General features: G+C 49.0%; 1 long non-coding RNA gene across 1 annotated transcript; it reads right to left on the bottom strand.

Annotated features, from left to right (window-relative positions):
- Nucleotides 1–193: 193 nt before the first annotated feature.
- Nucleotides 194–27,777, bottom strand: LOC143939979 (uncharacterized). The gene is made up of 3 exons (XR_013263776.1): nt 27,567–27,777; nt 936–1,074; nt 194–840 (listed from the first exon to the last, which is right to left on the bottom strand). It is a non-coding gene; the product is annotated as an uncharacterized LOC143939979 (long non-coding RNA).
- Nucleotides 27,778–27,983: the final 206 nt, after the last annotated feature.

Below are 27,983 nucleotides of genomic sequence, written 5' to 3'. Positions count from 1 at the left end.
AGTTCCAAGTCTTAAATATACAAGTATCATTCAAGAATTGAAATGTGGTATTTTGTTATAGAGCTTGTATAGAAATGTGAATAATATTATCTTTATCACCTCTGATATGTAGAAGTCTACATTTGTATATCCATTTATTTGTTTTATCGCAAAATATACCTGATATTATTTTGCACTGTATTTTTAATTAATAAATATATATTTTTAAGTAACATCATTTGTATCACTTGTCTTCAAAATAGCACGGATAAACAAACTTACATTTCTTGTTTGTATTGTTAGAGAATTGTAAATCTCCCAAATCAAAGATTTGCATATTTTCGTAATTACAATACATTTTTAATATTTCAGTATAAATATTCTGACATATACAGGAACATTACAGTTAAAAATAGTTTTTTGTGGTGGAGGTGGTGGGTAGGGCTGATAATGTATGGAAAGTGGGATGGGTCCACACATAGACGATGAGGATGGCTCATCATCTAAAAATGATTGGGCAGTATTTATAAGCAATGACATTTTTTTTCGGGGCGTACTCTCTTGCACATCCCTAATAATACTGTTGCAAAGGCTGCATCATCACATGTCTACTCATCTAATTTCCATAACATCTCAGTCACTACTAACAGTAGCTCTATGGTTTTTCGACCTTCCCCCCTCATAAGTCTGCTTATTCTTGCTAGGACCTGGTTCAGGTTCCTCCTCTGTTACAGACCGAGGAGTTGAGGTTGACTGGATTTCAAAAAGTGGGGGTTCCTGGCCACTATTGTCTTTTTCCTGCTCCTCCGCTGGCCACGCTTCCTCTGGCACATCATCTGAGGGGCTGTCTTCCCAGCTAGTCTGTGTTTTGGAATAAAAATAGTTTGTTGTTATTATGAAGCATGATTACACTATTCTTTGTTGACAAAACACAAATATGAAAGCTGATAGCTTACTCTCCCATTCCAATTCCTGGATATAGCAGTACAGGGCAACTTTTTTACTTCCTGATCGGCTCTTAGCCTCCTTATTTGTTCTTAAGTTGCCGATTGTAGCAATCTTTTAGACTCTTCCAATGTGTTTGTAGAGTTTTTACTGAAAAACATAAAAAACATACAATATTTATTCACTTTTTCATTTCAGGTACCTGGCAACTGGTCATTCAAGTGCAAGTTTGCATTATGACTTTTTGATTGGAATATCTACAGCTAGCGGTATTATCCGAGACACCTGGAGAATCATTTAGGATATTCTTAAAGTATAACTCTGGGTGATCTATGTACATTGCAAGGATTATAACAAACTTTGTTGCAGATTCCTACCTTTTGTTATTCTGAATATATCCATGTGTGTTTCTCTGTTCCTCTGTTCTGAGTAGGTCTAATGGGAGTTTCATAATTAACTGTCAGGTGTGGAGCTACAGGGCACTAATGAGGAAATCTGTTGGGTCTGCATCCCTTTAGACGGGTTCCTATTGAAAGTATCTCTCAAAAAACGACATTTAGGTTGCAAGGGATTCCCGAAATCTGACTTGTATCTTAGGCAGACTTCTGGGAAAAAATTCCAATAAAATACATTTATGTTTTTGTAAAATTTCAAGGGGTGTGAATACTTTTTCAAGGCACTGTAGATAACGTGCTCAATAGTTAGTAAAAATAACCAATAAAAAGCAGGCTATTTAAGCCAGCGTATAAAAACAAATTGATAAAAAAAAATGCAACATATTCATAGAATATATATAAAGAACACAAAGTCAAATATGTACACATATGTATAAATTACATGTAAATACTGTGTAATTGTATGCAAATAGCAAGGTCTATCTATTATCTACAAAACAGTTGTCATGTCAACATTCAAACCCATGGGAACTATCTCGTTTCGAGCATGGATACCATTCTACGTTTATTACCTCCACTCCAATGGGCACGTATTACATCAAGCCCCACAAATTTAATCCCAGTGGGGTCTCTATATTGACTTTCCCTAAAGTGTCTGGAAAGGGAGTGTTCTTTATGACCCTTTTTGATGTTGTACAAATGCGCCCTTAGGCAGTCTCTTAGATGCCTGGTCGTCCTCCCTGTGTACTGTTTCTGGCATGAACACTCCAACAGATATGCACCATACCTACTATTGCATAAAATGAAGGAATCAATGGAGTAGCTTCTCCCAGTGGAGTATGACATAAAAGATGTACCATCTAGCTTGCATATCATATAATTGCAAGAGTCAAAAGCCATTTATGTCTGTAATCAATGATACTCCTTTTGGAGGGTTAAGCACATTAGGTGCAATCCTATCCCTCAATGTATGTGGTGTTTTAATTATATATATATATATATATATATATATATATATATATATATATATATATATATATATATATATATATATATATATATATATATATATATATATATATAGTAGAATATAGTATATATACTTTGAGGGTTATGTAGTATTTCTGGTTGTGTTTCACATTTAAATAATATTGTAAGAGCTATTTAGTATTTCTGGTTGTGTTCCGTATTAAAATAATAACATGTAATTAAAGTTGATATTTATGTTATGTATAGTGGTTGTGTGATTTCTGTTCATTATATCTATTTTTGAAAGGTATCTGTTATGTATGTTGTGGCATACAGAGCCAGGAATTTCTGTGTCAACCAATATACTGTAGATTGTACAAATTTAAAAACATACAGATAATATCCTTAAGACAGAGTTCTCAAAATTAGGGGACTAGCTGTTTCTATGTTATTTATCCGATTTTTGTACTACAGACTTGTACCTGGGATCTCACATATAGAGAAGAAAGATTGACCTGAAGCAGCAAATAATAGATACAGAATGCTATGCAGACTTCATTAAAAATAAAAGCCAACTGTGGATAACTGCAAGCCAGTATATTAGAATACAGCTTTGGCAATAACACACACTCTGATAGAATCACACTAATACAAATTGAATGTGGGTTTCCCCACATCCAATTCGCATGACAGGAGACTGTGGCTGTCTCTCAATGGAGAAGGTTCACACATCTCTGGGGCGCCACTGGGAAGGGCCCTGTGTGTCTTTAGCGCAGTTTCAGGTGCGAATTCAGCAAAAAATTCGGACCCGATTCGCACCTGAAATGGTGTACCGGGATGTACCGGACCCCCTGCTTCGAGCAGCGGCCACAGTTAGTGTGAATCCAGCCTAAGGCCGCGTACACACGGACGGACTGTCTGTCCAACTTAGTCCGCTGAACCGTGTTTCAGCGGACAATCCGCTCGTGTGTGGGCTTCAGCGGATTTTTTCAGCAGACAGTCTGACGGACTTAGTCTTTCGGAATTTCCGTAATACAGTCCGTCCAAACTTGGTTTCAGCGGACAATCCGCTCGTGAGTAGGCTAGTTCGACGGACTAAGTTTGGCGCATGCTCAGAAAGGATTTACACGGCGAAGGTTGCATTGCAGTGTATTGGACGTCGAATTTCTCGACCCGTCGTACGTGCCGTACACGTCATCGCGCAAGCTTTCGGCGGACTGTCTGTTCATCGTATGTGGTCAAGTCCGTTCATTCAAAAGTTGAACGGACTGTCTGTCGGATTGTGTGACGAACTTAGTTGGCCAGACAATCCGCCCGTGTGTACGCGGCCTTAGGGTGACAATTTGCAAGCGTGAAAGTTATTTACAGGGGTCTGCATTAACTGCTCCATTTCTAACGTACAGAGTAGATTGTCACAGAAGCCCCAATGTAAATAACAAAAACTAGTGCAGCTCAACTATGGCGCACACATGGCTCATGTGTAAGATAAAGTCTACAGGTTTGGAAATATAAGTTTGTAAATGAATAGAAAACTGGCTAAAAGACAGATTTCAGAGAATAGTGGCTAATGATTCTTACTCTGAATGGTCTAAGGTTATCAGTGGTGTATCCCAAGGTTCAATGCTGGGACCCTTAAGCCCCGTACACACGAGCGGACTTTTCAACATCCAAAGTCCGACGGAATGATTCCGTCAGACTATTCGATCGTGTGTGGGCTGCAACGGACTTTTGATTCGCAAAAGTCTGACGGACTTTAGAAAATGGAACATGCTTCAAATTTTTCAGACGGAACTCCGCCGGACCCAGTTCCTACCGAAAAATTCGCTCGTGTGTATGCTATTCCGACGGACTAAAACCGACGCTAGGGCAGCTATTGGCTACTGGCTATGAACTTCCTTATTCGAGTCCAGTCGTACGTCATCACGTTCGAATCCGTCAGAGTTTGGTGTGATTGTGTGTGGCCAAGTCCGCTCAGTCGAAAAGTCCGTCAGAAATCTGTCGGAACTCCGGCAGATCTCCTTTGGAAGTCTGTCGGACATAAGTCCTCTCGTGTGTATGGGGCTTTACTTTTTAATATCTTTATAAATGATATTGGGTCTGGGATCAAAAGTAACATTCCCGTCTTTGCAGGTGACACCAAGCTATGTAGTGGAATAACGTCCTTACAGGATGTCTCCATTTAATGTGGCAGATGAGGTTTAATGTTGAGAAATGTAAAGTTATGCACTTAGGGGCTAAGAAAATGCATGCATCATACATTCTAGGGGGAGTACAACTGGGGGGGATCCATAGTGGAGAGGATCTGGGGGTTTTGGTAGATCATAAGCTCAATAATAGCATGCAATGCCAAGCTGCGGTTTCCAAAGCGAGCAAAGTCCTTTCTTGTATTAAGAGAGGTATGGACTCTTGTCAAGAAGGACGCTCTGATCACCCGGCTGTTCCCAGAAGTCTTACCTGCAGAATCCCCAGCAGAAGAGCCAACCGGCGCACACTGGCGCACGTTAACACTGCCGGGCGCACACTAACGCTGTCGGGCGCACGCGGGTGCGTGCCAACGCCGATGGGCGCATGCGTGTGCGCGAGGGCACCAATGGGCGCACGCGGGTGTGTAGTAATGTTAATGTATGCACGTGAACGAGTATGCACGCGTGCGCACGGGCGTACTCGGGTGCGCGTGGACACTCAGCATGACAAATCTTGGCGCCAAAGGGGCTATTTAAAGGGACCTGTCACCTTGCCTCCCTGCTGTCCGGTCTACAGCGTTCCTGAAAGACCCCCCTGTTATTACCTTCTCTGTTACCTGATTCCTGTTTCCCCGGCTTGCCTGACTACTCTCTGCTTGCTGCCTGCCACCGACCCCGGCTTGTCTGACTATTCTTCTGCCTGCTGTCTTGGTATCGTACCTGCCCGCCTGTGTTTGACCCGGCTTGACTACGACTACGCCTTGCCTGCTGCCTTGGTGCTGTTCCTGCCTACCAGTGTCCAACCCGGCCTGCTTGAAGATCCGCTGAGTGTCCTGATCTACAAGACACCTTCCTCTTTGATCCGGTGTGAGTGTTCCTGCTGCTCCTGCTCACCAATGATCCCAGTTCCAGCCTGCATCCGGTTCCCTGTCTGCTTCTTGGAGTCTGAACCAGCCCCTGCATCTGTGACCTGCCAGGCACTTGTGCCCCTTCTGTGTTCCTGAACCTCTGTCTGCTCTACCAGGAGTTCTTGAGCCAGAGGAATACGAGAAGCCGCTCCCTGCATCCGTGGGCTCAACCACCAGGTACGTGAAAGTACCTGACAGCCATGTCCGAGCCCACGCAGGGAGCCTCTCCAATGGACGAACTTTGTCGCCATCTTGCCGGACTTACCCAAGCTGTGAAGAACCTGCAAGAAGGTTACAACCGACTGGAGGAGCAAGTTCAGGCCCTGTCTGCACCTTCACCTTCTTCATCAGGAACTTTCTCCGCTCCCTCAGTAGTAATGCTGCCACCCGAGCCAAGGGTCCCCACACCCGAGAGGTTCACAGGGGACCGAAGTAAATTCAGGCCTTTTCGTAATGCTTGTGAACTATTCTTTGCTCTGCAGCGCCGCACTTTTTCACTTGAATCTACTAAAGTGGGATTTGTCATCTCGCTGCTGCTGGGAGGACCACAGTCTTGGTCCCACAGCCTTCTGGAGCAGAAGCACGCTTCACTTAATGATCTGAACTCTTTTTTCCAAGCCATGTCTCAGCTCTACAAAGACCCACAACTGACAGCCACTGCGGAGGCGGCTCTGAACTCCTTACAGCAGGGCCGCAGACCAGTGGAGGACTATGTGTCAGAATTTAGACGTTGGAGTTCTGATACCAACTGGAACAATGCCGCCCTGCATTACCAATTTCGCATGGGTCTTTCAGAATCCCTGAAGGACGAACTAGCCCAAGTGGGTATTCCAGAGACTTTAGATGCCCTCATTAGCCTATCCATCCAGATAGATAGGCGACTAAGGGAGCGAAGATCAGAACGTTCTGCTGGCCCATAACGCACAGATTGACTGGTCTACTGGGAGAATCAGCTTCCCTTCTCCCTACTGTAACCAACACTGCCTGTTAAAGACTGCTGAAGACCCCCCGTCTTTGTTATGTTTGGAAGCGGACAAGGAGATCCGCCAATCTGTTCCCAAAGCCTATCACGGTTTCCTGGATGTTTTCAACAAGAAGGGTGCAGATACTCTCCCTCCTCACAGGCCATACGACTGCCCGATTGAGCTCCTCCCTGGAGCCGAAATTCCTTTTGGGAGAATCTTCCCCTTAACAGAGCTGGAGTTGGGGATCCTAATGGCTTATATTGACAAAAACCTAGAGAAAGGGTTCATCCGGCCGTCCACCTCCCCTGCAGGAGCAGGAATATTTTTTGTAGAGAAGAAGGACCACTCGCTACGTCCCTGCGTAGATTATCAGGAGCTCAACAAAATTACGATCAAGAATCGGTATCCTCTACCCTTGGTACCCAAACTATCCCAAAGACTGGGGGCAGCAGCAGTATTCACCAAACTGGATCTTCGCGGGGCCTACAACTTAGTCCGCATCCGGAGTGACGACGAGTGGAAGACTGCCTTTTGCACCCGGTTCTGGCATTTTGAGTACCTACCTGGTCATGCCCTTTGGACTGTGTAATGGCCCTGCCACGTTCCAGCACTTTGTGAATGATATTTTCAGAGACTACCTCGATCTGTTCGTTATCGTTTACCTAGATGATATTCTGATTTTCTCCCCTTCTCTGCCCGAGCACCGTGAACACGTTAAGAAAGTGTTAACAAGACTGCGATGCCATGGCTTATACGCTAAACCCGAAAAAATGTGTGTTCGAGCAGCAGAGCATTCAGTTCCTGGGATTAATCACCTCTGTGGAAGGTATCCAGATGGACTCTCAGAAAGTTTCTGCCATTTTGGACTGGCTTGCCCATACGGCTAAGAAGGGTGTTCAGCGTTTCGCAAACTTTTACTGGAAGTTTATTAAGGGATTTTCCACTATCATCTCTCCCATTACGGAACTCACAAAGCAAGGCAGTCGTTTCCGTTGGTCATCCGAAGCCCAGAAAGCCTTTGTAACCCTCAAGAACCTGTTTACCTCTGCATCGGTTCTGAAGCATCCTGACCCAGCGTTACCTTACATTCTAGAGGTAGACGATTCCAAAATTGCAGTAGGGGCAGTACTTTCTCAGAGACAAGGATCCAAGGCTCTCTTACACCCAGTTGCGTTCTTTTCCTGTAGACTATTTGAAGCTGAGAGGAACTACGATGTGGGAGACCGGGAACTATTGGCCATCAAGTCAGCACTTGAAGAATGGCGGTACCTTCTGGAGGGAGCAGCACATCCAATCCTTATCTACACTGACCACAAGAATCTCGAGTATTTGAAAGTCGCAAAGAGATTGAAACCACGTCAGGCCAGGTGGGCTCTCTTCTTTACTCGATTTTCTTTCCACATTACTTACAGACCAGGGTCAAAGAACACCAAGCCAGATGCCCTCTCGAGAATGTTCAGCGAGTCTGAGGCCTCTTCACCCCCAGACACCATCTTGTCTCCAGGAAACTTCCTTTGGCTTCAGGAAGACTTGTTGGCCCAGATCAAACGAGCTTCTGTTTGTGCCTCTCCTCCATCTGATGTCACACTGCAAGTGAGGGACGATCTGTTGTGGCATCAGGATCCAATTTTTGTACCCCAGGCGGTACGAGTTGCTGTTCTCAGTGCCTGCCATGACCACAAGTTAGCTGGCCATTTCGGGGTACACAAGACATCTGAACTTCTCTAGCGTACGCTTTGGTGGCTGCAGTTAGAAAAGGACTGCAGGAATTACGTGGCATCTTGCACTGTCTGCACTCAGAATAAGGGCAGCAGATCCAAAGCCTGGGGTCTGCTGAAGCCTCTGCCTGTTCCTGAAAGACCATGGAGGATGATCTCCATGGATTTTATCGTTGAGCTGCCCCCTTCTGAAAACCACTCTACCATCTTTGTGGTTGTGGACAGACTTTCTAAGATGGCGTAGACTGCATTCTTTGCAAACTATGGATTTCATCCCTTGTTCCTGTCAAATAACCTTCCGGAATGCTCGGTGCCTGCTGCTCAAGAGACTTTAGCCTTTTTCAGTGCCAACAATAAACTTCTCCGGGAAACAATGTCCAGGACCCAGGAAAACTATAAAGAAATCTTTGACAAGAAGAGGAGAGGGGAACTTAACTTGGAGCCTGGAGATCAAGTTTGGTTATCAACTCTGAACCTAAAGCTGGCATGTCCTTCCAGGAAGTTGGGCCCTAAGTTCGTTGGTCCCTTTCCTGTGAAAAGGAAGATCAACAGTGTGACTTATGAACTGCAGTTGCCAGAGTCATTCTGGATTCACCCGATTTTGCATATGGCTCTACTCAAGCCCACTGTCCCAGATCCCTTCATTGGCAGAAATACCGGTCCGCCCGAACCTATTCTGATTGATGGAGAGGTTGAGTTTGAGGTGGATACAATTCTGCACTGCAGGAAGAGACGTGGTCAGGTTCAGTACCTGGTGAAGTGGAAAGGGTATGGCCCGGAAGATAATTCATGGGAGCCGGAATCCAACATTCATGCTGAAAGACTGATCCTGGCCTTCAAGAGAGCGCACCCAACTAAGATGGCTCAATTGGGCATCAGGAGGCTGCCCCTTGGGGGGGGGGCAATGTTAAGAAGGACGTTCTGATCACCTGCCTGTTCCCAGAAGTCTTACCTGCAGAATCCCCAGCAGAAGAGCCAACCGAGTGTTAACACTGCTGGGCGCACGTGGGTGTGCGCTAAAGCTATCGGGCGAAAGCGGGTGCTCGCTAGCGCTGTCGGGTGAATGCATGTGCGCAAGGGCACCAATGGGTGCACGCGGGTGCGTGGTAATGTTAATGTATGTGCGCGAATGCGAGCAGTAAGACAAATCTTGGCGCCAAAGGGGCTATTTAAAGGGACCTGTCACCTTGCCTCCCTGCTGTCCGGTTTACAGCATTCCTGAGAGACCCCCCTGTTATTACCTTGTCTGTTACCTGATTTCTGTTACCCGGCTTGCCTCTGACTACTCTCTGCTTGCTGCCTGCCACCGACCCCGGCTTGCCTGACTATTCTTCTGCCTGCTGTCTTGATACCGTACCTGCCCGCCTGTGTTTGACCCGGCTTGACTACGACTACGCCTTACCTGCCACCTTGGTGCTGTTCCTGCCTATCAGTGTCCAACCTGGCCTGCTTGAAGATCCGCTGAGTGTCCTAATCTACAAGACACCTTCCTCTTTGATCCGGTGTGAGTGTTCCTGCTGCTCCTGCTCACCGCTGAACCCAATTCCAGCCTGCATCCAGTTCCCCGTCTGCTTCTTGGAGTCCGGACCAGCCCTTGCATCTGTGACCTGCCAGGCACTTGTGCCCCTTCTGTGCTCCTGAACCTCTGTCTGCTCTACCAGGAGTTCTTGAGCCAAAGGAATACGAGAAGCCACTCCCTGCATCCGTGGGCTCAACCACCAGGTACGTGACAACTCCAGAGAGAGATATCATTTTGCCCCTGTTCAAATCATTAGTAAGACCTCATCTGGAATATGCAGTTCAGTTTTGGGCACCAGTTCTAAAAAAGGATATTGGGGAACTGGAGAAAGTGCAGAGAAGGGCAAGCAAACTGATTAGAGGCATGGAGGAGCTCAGCTATGAGGAAAGATTAGAGGAACTGAATTTATTCACTCTTGATAAGAGGAGATTAAGGGGGGCTATGATCAACATGTACACATATATAAGGGGTCCATATAGTAAACTTGGTGTTGAGTTATTCACTTTACAGTCAACAAAGAGGACAAGGGGGTACTCTTTACGTCTAGAAGAAAAGAGATTTCATCTCCAAATACGGAAAGGTTTCTTCACAGTAAGAGCTGTGAAAATTTGGAATAGACTCCCTGCAGAGGTGGTTCTGGCCAGCTCAGTAGATTGCTTTAAGAAAGGCCTGGATTATTTCCTAAATGTACATAATATAACTGGGTACTAACATTTATAGGTAAAGTTGATCCGGGGGAAAATTGGATTGCCTCTCAGGGAATCAGGAAGGATTTTTTTCCCCTGCTTTAGCAAATTGGATCATGCTCTGCTGGGGTGATTGTTAGGGACACTGTGATGAAAAGGGAACTGCACTGTAAAGGGAGATTGTAATCATTACATTTATATCAAGTGCCCCATTACATTACAGTGTAGAGGACTGACTCTTTAATTATGCCGTCACCAACCACCCTCACAAATGGGCGGTTGCTGGAAAAGTGGCTGCTCAGTCTAAATTGCCCAGGCCTATTTTTTGTCCCAGTCCGGGCCTGTACTTGATCCTGCACTTTCAGGTAGGGGGTGAGAATGCGTGCCGTCAGGGACTCGCTCATGCTGTGATTATACACAGCAGGAGCTGATCAGCAGAACAACAATCTGCCTATGTAAAAAAGGCAGATTGTCGTTCTGACAGTAGGGAAGGCATGGATCCTGTGTTCTTGCAAAGCAGGGACTAAGATCCATCTCTTCCCCTATTAAAAACACCTCCCCCACTGTAGTAAAATACTGGCTAGGCACACAGTTAACCCCCTTGATCGCCCCTGATGTTCACCCCTTTTCAGCCAGTGTCATTAGTACAGTGTCAATCCCCAAAAAGTGTCAGCTAGTGTCAGAATGTCTATCGCAATATCGAAGTCCCGCTATAAGTCGCTAATCACTACCATTACTAGTAAAGAATAAATAAATAAATAAAAATATCCCATGGAGTGTAGACACTATAACTTTTGTGCAAACCAATCAATATGCACTTATTGGCATTTTTTTAACCAAAAACTTGTAGCAGAATACATATTGGCCTAAATTGATGAAGAAATTAGATTTTTAATATATAAAAAATGTTTTTTTTTTTTTTTTTTATCGTATTTTTTGTTTATACTGCAAATCTACCTAAAAATGGTCTAGACCCTGAAAACTGAGCTGCAGCACGGTGGCCAAGACCATACAGTGGTTTAACAGGACAGGTTCAACTGAGAACAGGCCTTCCCATAGTTGACCAAAGAAGTTGAGTGCTTGAGTCAAAGAGGACGTGATGAGACTAACCCGTAATCTGGATAACCTCTCATTCCAAGGTCACAAAATCCAAAATCTTTGCGGATATCTCCCCCACCACTATACAGAAGCGGAGATCCCTCAAGCCCCTACTTGAAATCCTAGCTCAGAATTCCATCAAGTACCGCTGGTCATTCCCTTTTCGTCTCCAGTTTCATTTCAGAGACAAATCCTACGGATTCACCAACTTACTTGACAGAGAGCGCCAACTACTGCAACTAGGACTCATAACCCAGGAACTAGCTCCTCTGCATCACCCAGCCAAGACAAGCTCCACCAGCCAGCCCTCTGACCCCCCTGTGGAACAAACAACTACCAAAGAGGTATCGAGAATCTCACCCCCCCCAAGATGAGCGAGACCCCCCCAGTGCTCCTGTTCGCAATGGGTTAATCCTACATTTGGGGCTGATTGCTGCACCCACTCGGATATGTAGTGGATAGCCTTACATGACTCTGACTTTTGTCATTTTCCCCCTTTTTTTTTTTTCAGGCTCCATTGCTTCTGTGGATCGGGCCCCAATAGCCTCCCCTATGGCTAGCTGGGACACACGTCTTAGCCATAAATCTGACCACCCCGCCTGGGGTGAAGTTAACCTCACATTGGCTACTCTTATCCTGCCTTCCAAAGGCTCTTTAGTTATTATTTTTATATTTTCTTATTGGTATTTCCCTCACAAGGTCATGCTTTCATCAGATCCCTCTTCCTTAATATCCACCTTAAAGTGGGGTGCCCCCTAAAAAAAAAAAAAGGAAAAGGCAGCTATAAATACTGCAGCTGCTGACTTTTAATAATTGGACACTTACCTGTCCCAGGGTCCAGCGATGCGGGGGAACAAAGCACCCCCTCATTCCCCGCTCCGCTTGCGGCGCTGGCATTCTTACTGTGGGCATCTGGCTGTGGCTTCACAGCTGGGCACCCACTGCGCATGCACGAGTGGCGCCAGGACACGTGACAGGTCCCAGATGACTATGCGGTGCCAAAGGGAAGTGATGTCAGTGCCCAGGGACTGAAGGAGGCAGACTACGAGGGACCTCCTAGCAACAGGCATTTAGAGTTGAGTAAAAAAAAAAAAATCCAATTTTTATTTTTTTATGAATTTTAAGCTTTTTTTTGGTGGAAACACCACTTTAAGGATAGTAACCCCCCCCCCCCCCCCGAGAGCCCCTCCCCAGCGATTGTATGTTTTCTGTTTGATCGTAGCCAATGACAGCGTTGCATTAGAAATGTTCTTTACTGCACTTGTTGTTTCCTCAGTCCCATAATTTTCACTTTCCCCCACGAGGGGAGCTGATGGCTGGAGCGGCCCAACATGCCACCCCTTCTGTTGTGACTGGGAGGGACTCACTTCCCTCGGGTGACACCAGGTACACAACCCCTTTTGTGGTTGTACCCTCTCCAAGTCCTTCCCATCCGGGGGATTCGGACTAGGACTTGGCTAGCCAGTCCTGTAGCTACCTTATCAGACTGGTTTTATGGTTAGGTTATATTTACCTCTTATGCTAAACATGTTTCCCTTCCCTCTTTTCACTCCACACCTCTCCACTTCTCTCTCTTCCTCTTTCTTGTCTCCTCCCCTGCTCCTGCCCTACCTCTCTCACATCCTCCAGGAACCCTCGCGGAGATCACCCTACCCGCCCTCAGGGCACCACCAGGCGACCATATTCTCAAAGGACGATTCCCAAGCTCCAAAGGCAGAGGTAAACTCCACTCACGCATTGTCGCTTCTCACTCCTGACTCCCATGGCTGACTCTAATCCCCACCACTTATCTCTGAAGATCACTTCACATAATGCACAAGGGCTTATTTCACCCTCCAAACGCCAAAAGGCATTCCAAAGTACCCATTTCCCTGCCAGCTACACCCCCTCCTTCCTCCACCGCAGCTTTCCCACTTTCTACCTAGCATATGCTGACTCAGAAAAACAGGGGTGGCCATTCTTCTTGCAAAAAGAATCCCATTTGTTCTCACCCACATGATCAAAGATGTGGTAGATACATACTCATTAAAGGGCTCATCGAAGGAGTTCCCTACTCTATCATTTCCTACTACGCCCCTAACCAGGGACAAACACGCTTCTTCGCCTCCATGCTCTCAGCCTTCTCCCCACATATGGAAGGCAGAATAATCCTAGGGGGGGGGGGACTCCAACACCACATTCGATTACATGCTAGACAAAACAGTCCAGGACAGACCCCACTTTAAAAAAAAAAACCAAACAGAGTCTCAGAATTGCACGTCTTCTTCATGACAGGGGCCTAATTGACTCTTGGAGAGAACTAAATCTCACAGCCAAGGACTTCACACACTATTCTGCGCCGCACAAAATGTTCGCTAGAATTGATCATATATTTATCCCCAACTCTGAGATTCACACAGCTACTCATGCCGATATACATGATGTACCTTGGTCAGGCCACTCTCTGGTGACTCTGAGAATAACCAGCTCCCTCGCTCCGCCCGGACCACCCAGTGGCGCTTAAGTAAAACCCTTTTGTCCAATCCGGTTCACTGCACCATCATGTAAAAAGATATTCAGGAATTTTTTCTCCTTAACGATACCGGAGATACATCCCCATGCTCTTTATGGGGAGCACACAAAGCGGTCTTAAGGAGGAAAATTATTCAACTTGCGTCCAAAATTAAACGGGGAAGGAAAGCAGATGTAGAAAAACTTGAACTCGAGTTTAAATCTCTTAGCAAAACCCATAAGAACAACCCCACCCGACACTCTAGCAAATCTAGAATCCGCATGTGTTGCACTGAACTTAGCACTGACGTCAAATGCAAACAAGCACCTCAACTGGTTAAGCAACCGCTTTTACCTACAGGCTAATAAAATTGGTCCACAGCTAGCAGCAAAACTTTCCCCCAAAATAAGGACATATTCTCTATCCAAGATCAAATCCCTGTCAGGAACATTGACCCAAGAACCCCCATAAAATCCTACATACCTTTCAGACCTTTTACTCTAAACTTTACTCGGCATAGAACCCAAAAAACCCTGACTCCACTGACTCTTTTCTAGAGGATCTCACCATCCCCAAACTCTCAGACTCTCAGTGCATTATCATGGACGCCCCCTTCTGGGTTGAGGAAGTCCAAGACGTCATAAAAAACCTCAAACCAGATTCAGACCCCGGCCTCGACGGGTTCTCAGCACGTTATTATAAGGCATTCTCAGAAGTCCTCTCTCCTCGTCTGGTCCAGTTCTTCAACTCCCTCGGTGAGGGCTCCCCCTTGGAGCCAGCAGCTAACCTTGCTTATATATCGGTTATTCTCAAACAAGGCAAGGACCCCAGCGACGTAGGCAGCTATAGGCCAATCTCTTTGATCAACAATGATTTGAAAACTATGACCAAAATTCTAGCAAATAGGATGGCCTCTTTTATTGAAAAGTACATCCATAAGGATCAGGTGGGCATTATCCCTGGGAGACAGGGGCCGGACCAGATTAGGAGAGTAGTAGACTTAATTTCCCTCATGCAATCCCCATGGGACGGGAGTTCCCCCCAATCAGGATATGTCCTCTCCATAGATCTCCAAAAGGCCCTTGACACAGTCACATGGCCATACCTATTTACCATTCTCCAAAAATGGGGGTTTGGCCCAGATTTTCTAAGAACCCTGTCATCCCTATACTCCTCCCTGAAAACGCAGATTAAAATGCAAGGCCACCTCTCAGACCAATTTCCAATCCTTAAAGCGGAGGTCCACCCTAAAGTGGACCTTCCACTCATTGGAATCCTCCCCCCCTCCGGCGCCACAATTGGCACCTTTCAGGGGGGAGGGGGGTGCAGGTACCTGTACAGTACAGGTATCTGCACCCACTTCCTGGATAGCTCTCTGCGGAAAGGGGCGTAGATTACGCCCCTTTCCAAAAGTCCATCCTCATTGCGCAGCGCGACTCGTGCATGCGCAGTAGGGAACCGGGAAATGAAGCCGAAAGGCTCCACTTCCTGATTCCCATACCCAAGATGGCGGCGGCAGCACCCGAGAGACGATCGAGAGATCGGCTTCGGGTGCCGACATCGCGGGCGCGCTGGACAGGTAAGTGTCACTATTTTAAAAGTCAAATAGACTATTTTAAAAGACAAATACTGCAGCTGCTGGCTTTTAAAAAAAAAAAACGCGCACTCCTGGCGGACTACCGCTTTAAAGGTACCAGACAAGGCTGCCTTCTCTCCCCCATTCTATTCGCCATTGCGATAGAAACATTGGCCATAGCTATTAGAAAACACCCGGATACTCATGGAGTGAAATGCGGCCAACGAACCCACAAATGTGCCCTTTTTGCAGATGACGTACTACTATTCATCACCTCCCCCCCTCATCTCTACTCCCAACATACTCCTACTTCTCAAAAAATTTGGGGCAATATCTGGACTACAGGTAAATATGTCTAAGTCTATTGCCCTTAACATTTCTACCCCCCAAGAGCTAGTGAACAGACTTAAAGATCACTTCCCTTTTGCCTGGAGCACTTCCTCCCTCCCTTACTTGGGTATCTACCTCACCCCTAACATCGAACTTTTACACCAACATAATTACCCCCCCTTACTCAAGAGATTGTCAGAAGACCTCACGCAATGGTCCCTCTATAAAATGTCCTGGCTGGGACACGTAAATGCGATCAAGACCCTGCTTCCCAAGATTTTATACCTTTTCTGGTCCCTGCCCATACCCATTAAGAAGCGCATCCTGGACAAACTACAGTCAGCAATTATACGGTTTATCTGGGGGGGAAGGGCCACCACCTCTCTAAGAAGGTTCTGTATAGATAAAGGAAAAAAGGGGGGCTGGGACTGCCTAACTTATGGTGGTATTTCCAATGTTCTATGACGTCACAGCTCCGCGCCCTGGCCATCTCTGCCTCCCAAGCCTCGTTTTAAAAACTACATACCTTGCATCCACCATAAGCTGGCTTCTTCCTAAACACCTGTAGTGGACCATATTGAGAGGAACAGGAATGACAGGATGACAGATGTGGACCGGATCACTGGCTGACGTTTTGAATCAGATACACCAGATGACCCCTTGTGTTTAATGCCTATCTTTTGCCTACTAAATGTGAGTGCAAAATTTTACGACTATTACATTGTAAATAAAACCTTTTGAAAAATCTGCACCCAGATGCGCCCCTCTCTTCTTTTTTTCTTCTTATCTACAGTATTTCCAAGCTGCCCAACTCTGCCAATTCTCAGTCATTTACACCATGGGTCCAAAATCAGACTGGGTAGACATAGAAAGACAGGCAACTCCTAAGCACACTCTAGACTTTATAACTTGGAGACCAAAAAAAGAAAGACCTCCGATCCTTTCCTCAACATTGTCCCACACAATGGTCCTATGCGACACACTGCATAAAAAAAAACACTCTCTGATCTCTGCTTGGCATCCCCTGGCACACATCTTCCACAATCCCCAATTCCCCCCGGGTCTAAATATCAAGGCTTTTCAGTGGTGGCTCAATAAGGGCCTCTATAGAATAGGGCATTTCTTTAACAGCAATGGCCCCATCTCACTCAAACACTGCATCTCCAAACTGGACATGCCACCTTCAGAGACTTTCCGCTATAACCAACTTTCAAATTTGTTACACAGGGTGTGGAAAAGCTCTAACACCCCTCTGTCAGTGACTCAATATGAGCTCTGGTGTTTATCAGCCACGGGAGTGAGGGGGGGAATATCCCTTATATACTCAGCACTAGCTGATCCCCTGGGAAAAGCGAACTACATGTTGAAGTGGGAGCGTGACCTCCAATTTGAATGGGGCCTGGATACCTGGCACACAAATTTTGCCCGCTCCTACAGGGGTATACTTAATAACTCCCTTGTAGAGGCGGACCTCAAAGTAATTTCCCGATGATACCTGGTCCCCACTCGGTTCACCAAGTTCTTTCCCCAGTCCTCTCCGCTCTGTTTCAGAGGATGCGGCCATATAGTCTCTCTCCTTCACACACTCTGGGAGTGCCCCAAAATCAGAGGATACTGGAATAAAATTTTTACTCTCATTCGTAAATCCACCGGGTACGCAGTTAAACAAGAACCCACTGTCGCTCTTTACAACATGCAAATTCCGAATGTTCCTAAATTGACATCCTCTCTAATTCCCTTTATCCTCCTGGGAGCCAAGATCACACTGGCACACTCATGGAAATCCACCTAGTTTTGCATCTCATTTCTTCACTCGGTATGGTCTATCCTCTGTATCCTTGATATTCACCTTTTTACAACTTCACTATTGCTTTTTCTTTGCCATTTTTATATGTATGCCGTGTTCTAAGCTTCTATAAACTTTCTTTGAAAACTGAAAAAAAAAAATTAAAAAATATTGACACTTTGGGCCCAATTTGGACATTTTCACTTAGGGCGTACTCACTTTTGTTGCCAGTGGGGGGGCAGCAAATTTACACTGTTATAGAAGCTGTATACTCACTACTTTACATTGTAGCAAAGTATAATTTCTTCAATGTTGTCACATGAAAAGTTATAATAAAATATTTACAGAAATTTGAGGGGTGTACTCACTTTTGTGAGATACTATGCCACCAAAAGAAAGCTCTATTTGTGAGAAAAAAAGAACATAAATTGTATTTGGGTACAACATCACACGACCATGAAATTGTCAGTTAAAGTAATTGTGAGGAGGGGGTGTGGGGACATCAAATACTATAAGGTGGGGGTGTGGGGGCACCAAATCCTGTGAAGATGGGATAGGGAGGCACCAAATCCTGTGAGGAGGGGTTGTAGGGGCACCAAATCCTGTGAGGAGGGGGGGTGGGGCACCAAATACTGTGAGGAGGGGGTGTGGAGGCACCAAATCCTGTGAGGAGGGGGTGTGGAGGCACCAAATCCTGTGAGGAGGGGGTGTGGGGGCACCAAATACTGTGAGGAGGGGGTGTGGGGGTATAAAATACTGTGAGGAGGGGGTGTGGGGGCATAAAATACTGTGAGGAGGGGGTGTGGGGGCACAAAATACTGTGAGGAGGGGGTGTGGGGGCACCAAATCATGTAAGGAGGGAGTGTGGGGGCACCAAATACTGTGAGGAGGGGGTGTGGGGCAGCAAATCCTGTGTGGGGGCACCAAATACTCTGAGGAGGGAGTGTGAGGGCACCAAATACTCTGAGGAGGGGGTGTGGGGCGCCAAATCCTGTGAGGAGGGGGTGTGGGGGTACCAAATCCTGTGAGGAGGGGGTGTGGAGGCACCAAATCCTGTGAGGAGGGGGTGTGGAGGCACCAAATCCTGTGAGGAGGGGGTGTGGAGGCACCAAATCCTGTAAGGAGGGGGTGTGAAGGCACAAAATACTGTGAGGAGGGGGTGTGGGGGTATAAAATACTGTGAGGAGGGGGTGTGGGGGCACAAAATACTGTGAAGAGGGGGTGTGGGGGTACCAAATCCTGTGAGGAGGGAGTGTGGGGGTACCAAATCCTGTGAGGAGGGAGTGTGGGGGTACCAAATCCTGTGAGGAGGGAGTGTGGGGGTACCAAATCCTGTGAGGAGGGAGTGTGGGGGTACCAAATCCTGTGAGGAGGGGGTGTGGGGGTACCAAATCCTGTGAGGAGGGGGTGTGGGGGTACCAAATCCTGTGAGGAGGGGGTGTGGGGGTACCAAATCCTGTGAGGAGGGGGTGTGGGGGTACCAAATCCTGTGAGGAGGGGGTGTGGGGGTACCAAATCCTGTGAGGAGGGGGTGTGGGGGTACCAAATCCTGTGAGGAGGGGGTGTGGGGGTACCAAATCCTGTGAGGAGGGGGTGTGGGGGTACCAAATCCTGTGAGGAGGGGGTGTGGGGGTACCAAATCCTGTGAGGAGGGGGTGTGGGGGTACCAAATCCTGTGAGGAGGGGGTGTGGGGGTACCAAATCCTGTGAGGAGGGGGTGTGGGGGTACCAAATCCTGTGAGGAGGGGGTGTGGGGGTACCAAATCCTGTGAGGAGGGGGTGTGGGGGTACCAAATCCTGTGAGGAGGGGGTGTGGGGGTACCAAATCCTGTGAGGAGGGGGTGTGGGGGTACCAAATCCTGTGAGGAGGGGGTGTGGGGGTACCAAATCCTGTGAGGAGGGGGTGTGGGGGTACCAAATCCTGTGAGGAGGGGGTGTGGGGGTACCAAATCCTGTGAGGAGGGGGTGTGGGGGCACCAAATCCTGTGAGGAGGGGGTGTGGGGGCACCAAATCCTGTGAGGAGGGGGTGTGGGGGCACCAAATCCTGTGAGGAGGGGGTGTGGGGGCACCAAATCCTGTGAGGAGGGGGTGTGGGGGCACCAAATCCTGTGAGGAGGGGGTGTGGGGCACCAAATCCTGTGAGGAGGGGGTGTGGGGCACCAAATCCTGTGAGGAGGGGGTGTGGGGGTACCAAATCCTGTGAGGAGGGGGTGTGGGGGTACCAAATCCTGTGAGGAGGGGGTGTGGGGGTACCAAATCCTGTGAGGAGGGGGTGTGGGGGTACCAAATCCTGTGAGGAGGGGGTGTGGGGGTACCAAATCCTGTGAGGAGGGAGTGTGGGGGTACCAAATCCTGTGAGGAGGGAGTGTGGGGGTACCAAATCCTGTGAGGAGGGAGTGTGGGGGTACCAAATCCTGTGAGGAGGGAGTGTGGGGGTACCAAATCCTGTGAGGAGGGAGTGTGGGGGTACCAAATTCTGTGAGGAGGGAGTGTGGGGGTACCAAATCCTGTGAGGAGGGAGTGTGGGGGTACCAAATCCTGTGAGGAGGGAGTGTGGGGGTACCAAATCCTGTGAGGAGGGGGTGTGGGGGTACCAAATCCTGTGAGGAGGGGGTGTGGGGGTACCAAATCCTGTGAGGAGGGGGTGTGGGGGTACCAAATCCTGTGAGGAGGGGGTGTGGGGGTACCAAATCCTGTGAGGAGGGGGTGTGGGGGTACCAAATCCTGTGAGGAGGGGGTGTGGGGGTACCAAATCCTGTGAGGAGGGGGTGTGGGGGTACCAAATCCTGTGAGGAGGGGGTGTGGGGGTACCAAATCCTGTGAGGAGGGGGTGTGGGGGTACCAAATCCTGTGAGGAGGGGGTGTGGGGGTACCAAATCCTGTGAGGAGGGGGTGTGGGGGTACCAAATCCTGTGAGGAGGGGGTGTGGGGGTACCAAATCCTGTGAGGAGGGGGTGTGGGGGTACCAAATCCTGTGAGGAGGGGGTGTGGGGGTACCAAATCCTGTGAGGAGGGGGTGTGGGGGTACCAAATCCTGTGAGGAGGGGGTGTGGGGGTACCAAATCCTGTGAGGAGGGGGTGTGGGGGTACCAAATCCTGTGAGGAGGGGGTGTGGGGGTACCAAATCCTGTGAGGAGGGGGTGTGGGGGTACCAAATCCTGTGAGGAGGGGGTGTGGGGGTACCAAATCCTGTGAGGAGGGGGTGTGGGGGCACCAAATCCTGTGAGGAGGGGGTGTGGGGGCACCAAAAACTGTGAGGAGGGGGTGTGGGGGCACCAAAAACTGTGAGGAGGGGGTGTGGGGGCACCAAATCCTGTGAGGAGGGGGTGTGGGGGCACCAGATACTGTGAGCAGGGGGTGTGGGGGCACCAAATCCCATTAGGAGGGGGTGGGGGCACCAAATCCTGTCAGGAGGGAGTGTGGGGGTACCAAATCCTGTCAGGAGGGGGTGTGGGGGCACCAAATACTGTGAGCAGGGGGTGTGGGGGCACCAAATACTGTGAGCAGGGGGTGTGGGGGCACCAAATACTGTGAGCAGGGGGTGTGGGGGCACCAAATCCTGTGAGGAGGGGGTGTGGGGCACCAAATACTCTAAGGAGGGAGTGTGGAGGCACCAAATATTGTGAGCAGGGGGTGTGGGGGCACCAAATATCGTGAGCAGGGGGTGTGGGGGCACCAAATCCTGTGAGGAGGGGGTGGGGGCACCAAATGCTGTGAGGGGGGGTATGGGGACACCAAATCCTGTGAGGAGGGGGTGTGGGGGCACCAAATATTGTGAGCAGGGGGTGTGGGGGCACCAAATACTGTGAGGAGGGGGTGTGAGGGCACCAAATATTGTGAGCAGGGGGTGTGGGGGCACCAAATACTGTGAGCAGTAGTGATGGACGAACTTCCGACGGGACGTTTCGCGAACGCGAAACGCGAACGGACACAAACGTTCGCGAAAACGACCGTTCGCCGCGGGCTCCATTGACTTCAATGGGAGGCGAATTTCGCAAACCTTTAGGTCGAATTTGCGGCCACGGGGTAATTATTAGGGGGTAGCACGTAGTCCCACCACCTGGACAATAGCATAATACATGTATGAGGTGAATTTGGGATCGATAACTACAAGCATTTTTTTTTTATTTGGGAAATTGTTCTGACAATTCAGGACTATGGAGCTAATGAAGGCAATGGAGGAGAGGGAAGGTCAGGGACCAGGGTAGGCAAACAAGAGGGTGCAGGAGATACAGAGCACTGACAGCAGCACCGTAATACAGAGCACTGACATCAGCACCGTGACATACAGCGCTGACAGCAGCTCCGTGACATACAGCGCTGACAGCAGCTCCGTGACATACAGCGCTGACAGCAGCTCCGTGACATACAGCGCTGACAGCAGCTCCGTGACATACAGCGCTGACAGCAGCTCCGTGACATACAGCGCTGACAGCAGCACCGTGACATACAGCGCTGACAGCAGCTCCGTGACATACAGCGCTGACAGCAGCTCCGTGACATACAGCGCTGACAGCAGCTCCGTGACATACAGCGCTGACAGCAGCACCGTGACATACAGCGCTGACAGCAGCTCCGTGACATACAGCGCTGACAGCAGCTCCGTGACATACAGCGCTGACAGCAGCTCCGTGACATACAGCGCTGACAGCAGCTCCGTGACATACAGCGCTGACAGCAGCTCCGTGACATACAGCGCTGACAGCAGCTCCGTGACATACAGCGCTGACAGCAGCTCCGTGACATACAGCGCTGACAGCAGCTCCGTGACATACAGCGCTGACAGCAGCACCGTAAGCAGCCCCAGGAGGAAGTCAGCACAGCACAGGGATGGTGTGATCCCCTCATAATAAGAACCCCCAGGAGGAAGTCAGCACAGCACAGGGATGGTGGGAGCCCCTCATAATAAGAACCCCCAGGAGGAAGTCAGCACAGCACAGGGATGGTGGGAGCCCCTCATAATAAGAACACCCAGGAGGAAGTCAGCACAGCACAGGGATGGTGGGAACCCCTCATAATAAGCAGCCCCAGTAGAAATATGACACCGCTCAACCTCTTCAAAGAGGAGGGTAGGGGCATATAGTACGGTGTGCTTTTTTGGGTCAGGGAAGTGAGCCAAATGAATTAAGAAGGTCTGTGTGCTTGATTCCAAAAATTGTTTATAGACATATACATGGTCTACTGATCACATGTGTTGAATTCCTCCGAGATCCATGCCTCATTCATTTTTAGAAATGTGAGGTAGTTAACACTGTCGTGAGCTAGGCGAGTACGCTTATCGGTCACAATCCCCCCTGCTGCGCTGAACGTCCTTTCGGACAGGACACTGGATGAGGGGCAAGCCAACAGTTCGATTGCAAATTGGGCAAGCTCTGGCCAGAGGTCAAGCCTGCCCACCCAGTAGTCTAGGGGTTCATCACTCCTCAGAGCGTCCACATCGGCCGTTAACCCAATGTAGTCGGACACCTGACGGTCTAGGCGTTCCCTGATGCTGGATCCGGATGACACCTGTCGATGGGTCGGCTGAAAGAATGACCTCATATCCGAAGTCACCAACACATCTTCAAACCGGCCTCTTCTTGCAGGCGCTGTTGGATTGGTACCCGCAAATCCTTCTCTGGGAGTGGGAATTGCTCCTCTGCCAGCGCACGCAAAAGCAGAATGCAGCATTTCTCGAAGCAAGGCCTGGAAGTGCTGCATTCTGACAGCCCTCTGCGACGGCGGTAACATTTCCGCCATTTTGTGTTTGTACCGGGGATCTAAGTACGTTGCCACCCAGTACTGGTCCTTGACCCTCATGCTTTTTATACGGGGGTCCCTATTAAAACACTGGAGCATGAAGGCCCCCATTTGCACTCAAGCGGAAGGTATGTGGTGGTGGTGGTGTTGTTGGTGGTAGTGTCTTTGGGGGTGCACATAGCAGAGAGTGAAGAAGAGGGTGCAGATCGAGAGGATGAGGAGGGTGCAGAAGAATAAGGCTGAGTGAGCCACTCAACCAAGTCTGGTGCGTCCTTTAAAGTAATTGAACGCACCTTCTGCAACTTCCCACTTTGGCTCAAGGCTGTTGCTCCTGCCCTACCCCTACCACCCCTGCGGAAGGGCCTGCCTCTTCCTCTGCCTGTCATTTTTTAAATCACCCTGTGACAAAACTCTTAGTCCCTATACCGCTGAAGGACTGCTGCAGTATAGGGCAGCGGTCAGCAGTAGTGCACGTCAACCCTATGTATTGTGGACCGATAGCGGTCCTTACAGAACAGCAGACTGTACTGCACTCAGGCCTATGTACCGTAGCACCCTATACCAAGTTACCAGTCCTTATAAGAACTTTTGTGGACCAAGCAGGTTGTGTGTTAGTGATTAGCAGACTGTACGTCAGTCCCTATACCAATGAAGGACTGCTGCAGTATAGGGCAGCGGTCAGCAGTAGTGCACGGCAACCCTATGTATTGTGGACCGATAGCGGTCCTTACAGAACAGCAGACTGTACTGCACTCAGGCCTATGTACCGTAGCACCCTATACCAAGTTACCAGTCCTTATAAGAACTTTTGTGGACCAAGCAGGTTGTGTATTAGTGTTTAGCAGACTGTGCGTCAGTCCCTATACCGCTGAAGGACTGCTGCAGTATAGGGCAGCGGTCAGCAGTAGTGCACGGCAACCCTATGTATTGTGGACCGATAGCGGTCCTTACAGAACAGCAGACTGTACTGCACTCAGGCCTATGTACCGTAGCACCCTATACCAAGTTACCAGTCCTTATAAGAACTTTTGTGGACCAAGCAGGTTGTGTGTTAGTGATTAGCAGACTGTACGTCAGTCCCTATACCAATGAAGGACTGCTGCAGTATAGGGCAGCGGTCAGCAGTAGTGCACGGCAACCCTATGTATTGTGGACCGATAGCGGTCCTTACAGAACAGCAGACTGTAACGCACTCAGGCCTATGTACCGTAGCACCCTATACCAAGTTACCAGTCCTTATAAGAACTTTTGTGGACCAAGCAGGTTGTGTATTAGTGTTTAGCAGACTGTGCGTCAGTCCCTATACCGCTGAAGGACTGCTGCAGTATAGGGCAGCGGTCAGCAGTAGTGCACGGCAACCCTATCTATTGTGGACCGATAGCGGTCCTTACAGAACAGCAGACTGTACCGCACCCAAGCCTATGTACCGTAGCACCCTAGACAGACCAAGTTACCAGTCCTGATAAAGAGCTTTGTGGAACAAGTGAGTTGTGAATGATTAGCAGACTGCAGCAGAAGGGCAGCAGTCAAGTATAATATTCTTTCTATATTTGGAAGAAAGAATATTATACGTGTACAAGCCTATTACCGTACCACTGATACCAGTCCTGAAAAGAACCTTTGTGGAACTAATAGTAACAGCAAGTCTTTAAAATTATCCTCACTGCCTGACACACTGCTTCCTGCCTGTCCCTATACAAATTGGCAAAAAAGAGTAGGCTGGAACGATTAGCTGGAACAGCTCTTTTGTGGACCTGATAGTAACAGCTAATGATGATGATGATGATGATGATGAAGAAAGACTAATCTGGCTGAGCTGTCCCTAAAATAGCAGCATACAGCGCTCTGTCCCTTTATCTAAACTGACAAAAGAAACTCAGGCTGCTGACCTAACACCTATACCAGTCCTGAAAAGAACTTTTGTGTACCAAATAGCTAGCGTTTTCTCTGTCCCTACTCCACACAGGATCCTTTCCCTACAGTGACAGAAGAAAGAATGTAAAATGGCCACCGGATCGGGTGTATTTATAGGTTAGGGGGAATGTCCAAGTGTCCATGAGCTGTCATGTCTCAATTGGTTGTCCTGTAACACATGATAAACGTGTCACGAAAGGTTAAAGTTCTTGTATACATTAAACACGTAAGTCCGCCGGGGCGAACGACGGAAAAAGGCGTTCGAACCCGCGGACGGCGAAAGTCGGAAATTCGCCGCGAAACGACCGCCGGGCGAACCGTTCGGCCATCACTAGTGAGCAGGGGGTGTGGGGGCAGCAAATTTACACTGTTATAGAAGCTGTATACTCACTACTTTACATTGTAGCAAAGTATAATTTCTTCAATGTTGTCACATGAAAAGTTATAATAAAATATTTACAGAAATTTGAGGGGTGTACTCACTTTTGTGAGATACTATGCCACCAAAAGAAAGCTCTATTTGTGAGAAAAAAAGAACATAAATTGTATTTGGGTACAACATCACACGACCATGAAATTGTCAGTTAAAGTAATTGTGAGGAGGGGGTGTGGGGACATCAAATACTATAAGGTGGGGGTACCAAATCCTGTGAAGATGGGATAGGGAGGCACCAAATCCTGTGAGGAGGGGTTGTAGGGGCACCAAATCCTGTGAGGAGGGGGGGTGGGGCACCAAATACTGTGAGGAGGGGGTGTGGAGGCACCAAATCCTGTGAGGAGGGGGTGTGGAGGCACCAAATCCTGTGAGGAGGGGGTGTGGAGGCACCAAATCCTGTGAGGAGGGGGTGTGGAGGCACCAAATCCTGTGAGGAGGGGGTGTGGAGGCACCAAATCCTGTAAGGAGGGGGTGTGAGGGCACAAAATACTGTGAGGAGGGGGTGTGGGGGTATAAAATACTGTGAGGAGGGGGTGTGGGGGCACAAAATACTGTGAAGAGGGGGTGTGGGGGCACCAACTCATGTAAGGAGGGAGTGTGGGGGCACCAAATACTGTGAGGAGGGGGTGTGGGGCACCAAATCCTGTGTGGGGGCACCAAATACTCTGAGGAGGGAGTGTGAGGGCACCAAATACTCTGAGGAGGGGGTGTGGGGCACCAAATCCTGTGATGAGGGGGTGTGGGGGTACCAAATCCTGTGAGGAGGGGGTGTGGGGGCACCAAATCCTGTGAGCAGGGGGTGTGGGGGCACCAAATCCTGTGAGCAGGGGGTGTGGGGGCACCAAATACTGTGAGCAGGGGGTGTGGGGGCACCAAATCCCATTAGGAGGGGGTGGGGGCACCAAATCCTGTCAGGAGGGAGTGTGGGGGTACCAAATCCTGTGAGGAGGGGGTGTGGGGGCACCAAATACTGTGAGGAGGGGGTGTGGGGGCACCAAATACTGTGAGGAGGGGGTGTGGGGGCACCAAATACTGTGAGCAGGGGGTGTGGGGCACCAAATCTTGTGAGGAGGGGGTGTGGGGGCACCAAATCCTGTGAGGAGGGGGTGTGGGGCACCAAATACTCTAAGGAGGGAGTGTGGAGGCACCAAATATTGTGAGCAGGGGGTGTGGGGGCACCAAATACTGTGAGCAGGGGGTGTGGGGGCACCAAATACTGTGAGCAGGGGGTGTGGGGCACCAAATCCTGTGAGGAGGGGGTGTGGGGGCACCAAATCCTGTGAGGAGGGGGTGTGGGGCACCAAATATCGTGAGCAGGGGGTGTGGGGGCACCAAATCCTGTGAGGAGGGGGTGGGGGCACCAAATGCTGTGAGGGGGGGTATGGGGGCACCAAATCCTGTGAGGAGGGGGTGTGGGGGCACCAAATATTGTGAGCAGGGGGTGTGGGGGCACCAAATACTGTGAGGAGGGGGTGTGAGGGCACCAAATATTGTGAGCATGGGGTGTGGGGGCACCAAATACTGTGAGCAGGGGGTGTGGGGGCACCAAATACTGTGAGCAGGGGGTGTCGGGCACCAAATACTGTGAGCAGGGGGTGTGTGGGCACCAAATCCTGTGAGGAGGTGGTGGGGGGCACCAAATCCTGTTGTGAGGAGGGGGTGTGGGGGGCACCAAATCCTGTGAGGAGGTGGTGGGGGGCACCAAATCCTGTTGTGAGGAGGGGGTGTGGGGGGCACCAAATCCTGTGAGGAGGTGGTGGGGGGCACCAAATCCTGTTGTGAGGAGGGGGTGTGTGGGCACCAAATCCTGTGAGGAGGTGGTGGGGGGCACCAAATCCTGTTGTGAGGAGGGGGTGTGGGGGGCACCAAATCCTGTGAGGAAAGAGCAGGTATTACTTCCTTTTTATTTTAATGGGAAAAAAAATTACCGCTATTACTTCGATGTCATTTCAGCATTTGAGGGTTGAGGTGCATTGTAAGAAGCTGAAGTCCTAAAGATGTAACCTTGAGCTCAACTAGGCTGCTTCCTGCACATCTTTCTGCTCTCAGCGCCTCCCCCACCTTACTGGGGGGTCTCATTATACTTAGGCAATTCAGAAAAAAATCATCTCCAGCAGCTCCGCTCCTTGTCTACCTGCGGATTACATCCCTTCAGTGAAAACACCGCTCCACCTCTTTCTGGTGATAGGATGATAGAGATCTGACAGTAGCCAATCATGCAATAACGGAACAGGATTAGCCAATGAGATGGAACGTTCCTGAGCGCGGAGGACTGGGCTGTGCACGTGTTGTGCGGCCTAGCTGGAGGGACGTTGTGTGCGCGGATGCGTGATCGCTGTACTACG

Source organism: Lithobates pipiens, unplaced genomic scaffold, assembly GCF_037356315.1.
Source record: "Lithobates pipiens isolate NorthernLeopardFrog02 unplaced genomic scaffold, aLitPip1_a1.2 Scaffold_3, whole genome shotgun sequence".
NCBI lineage: Eukaryota > Metazoa > Chordata > Amphibia > Anura > Ranidae > Lithobates > Lithobates pipiens.
This window is presented reverse-complemented; position numbering and strand designations above follow the sequence as displayed.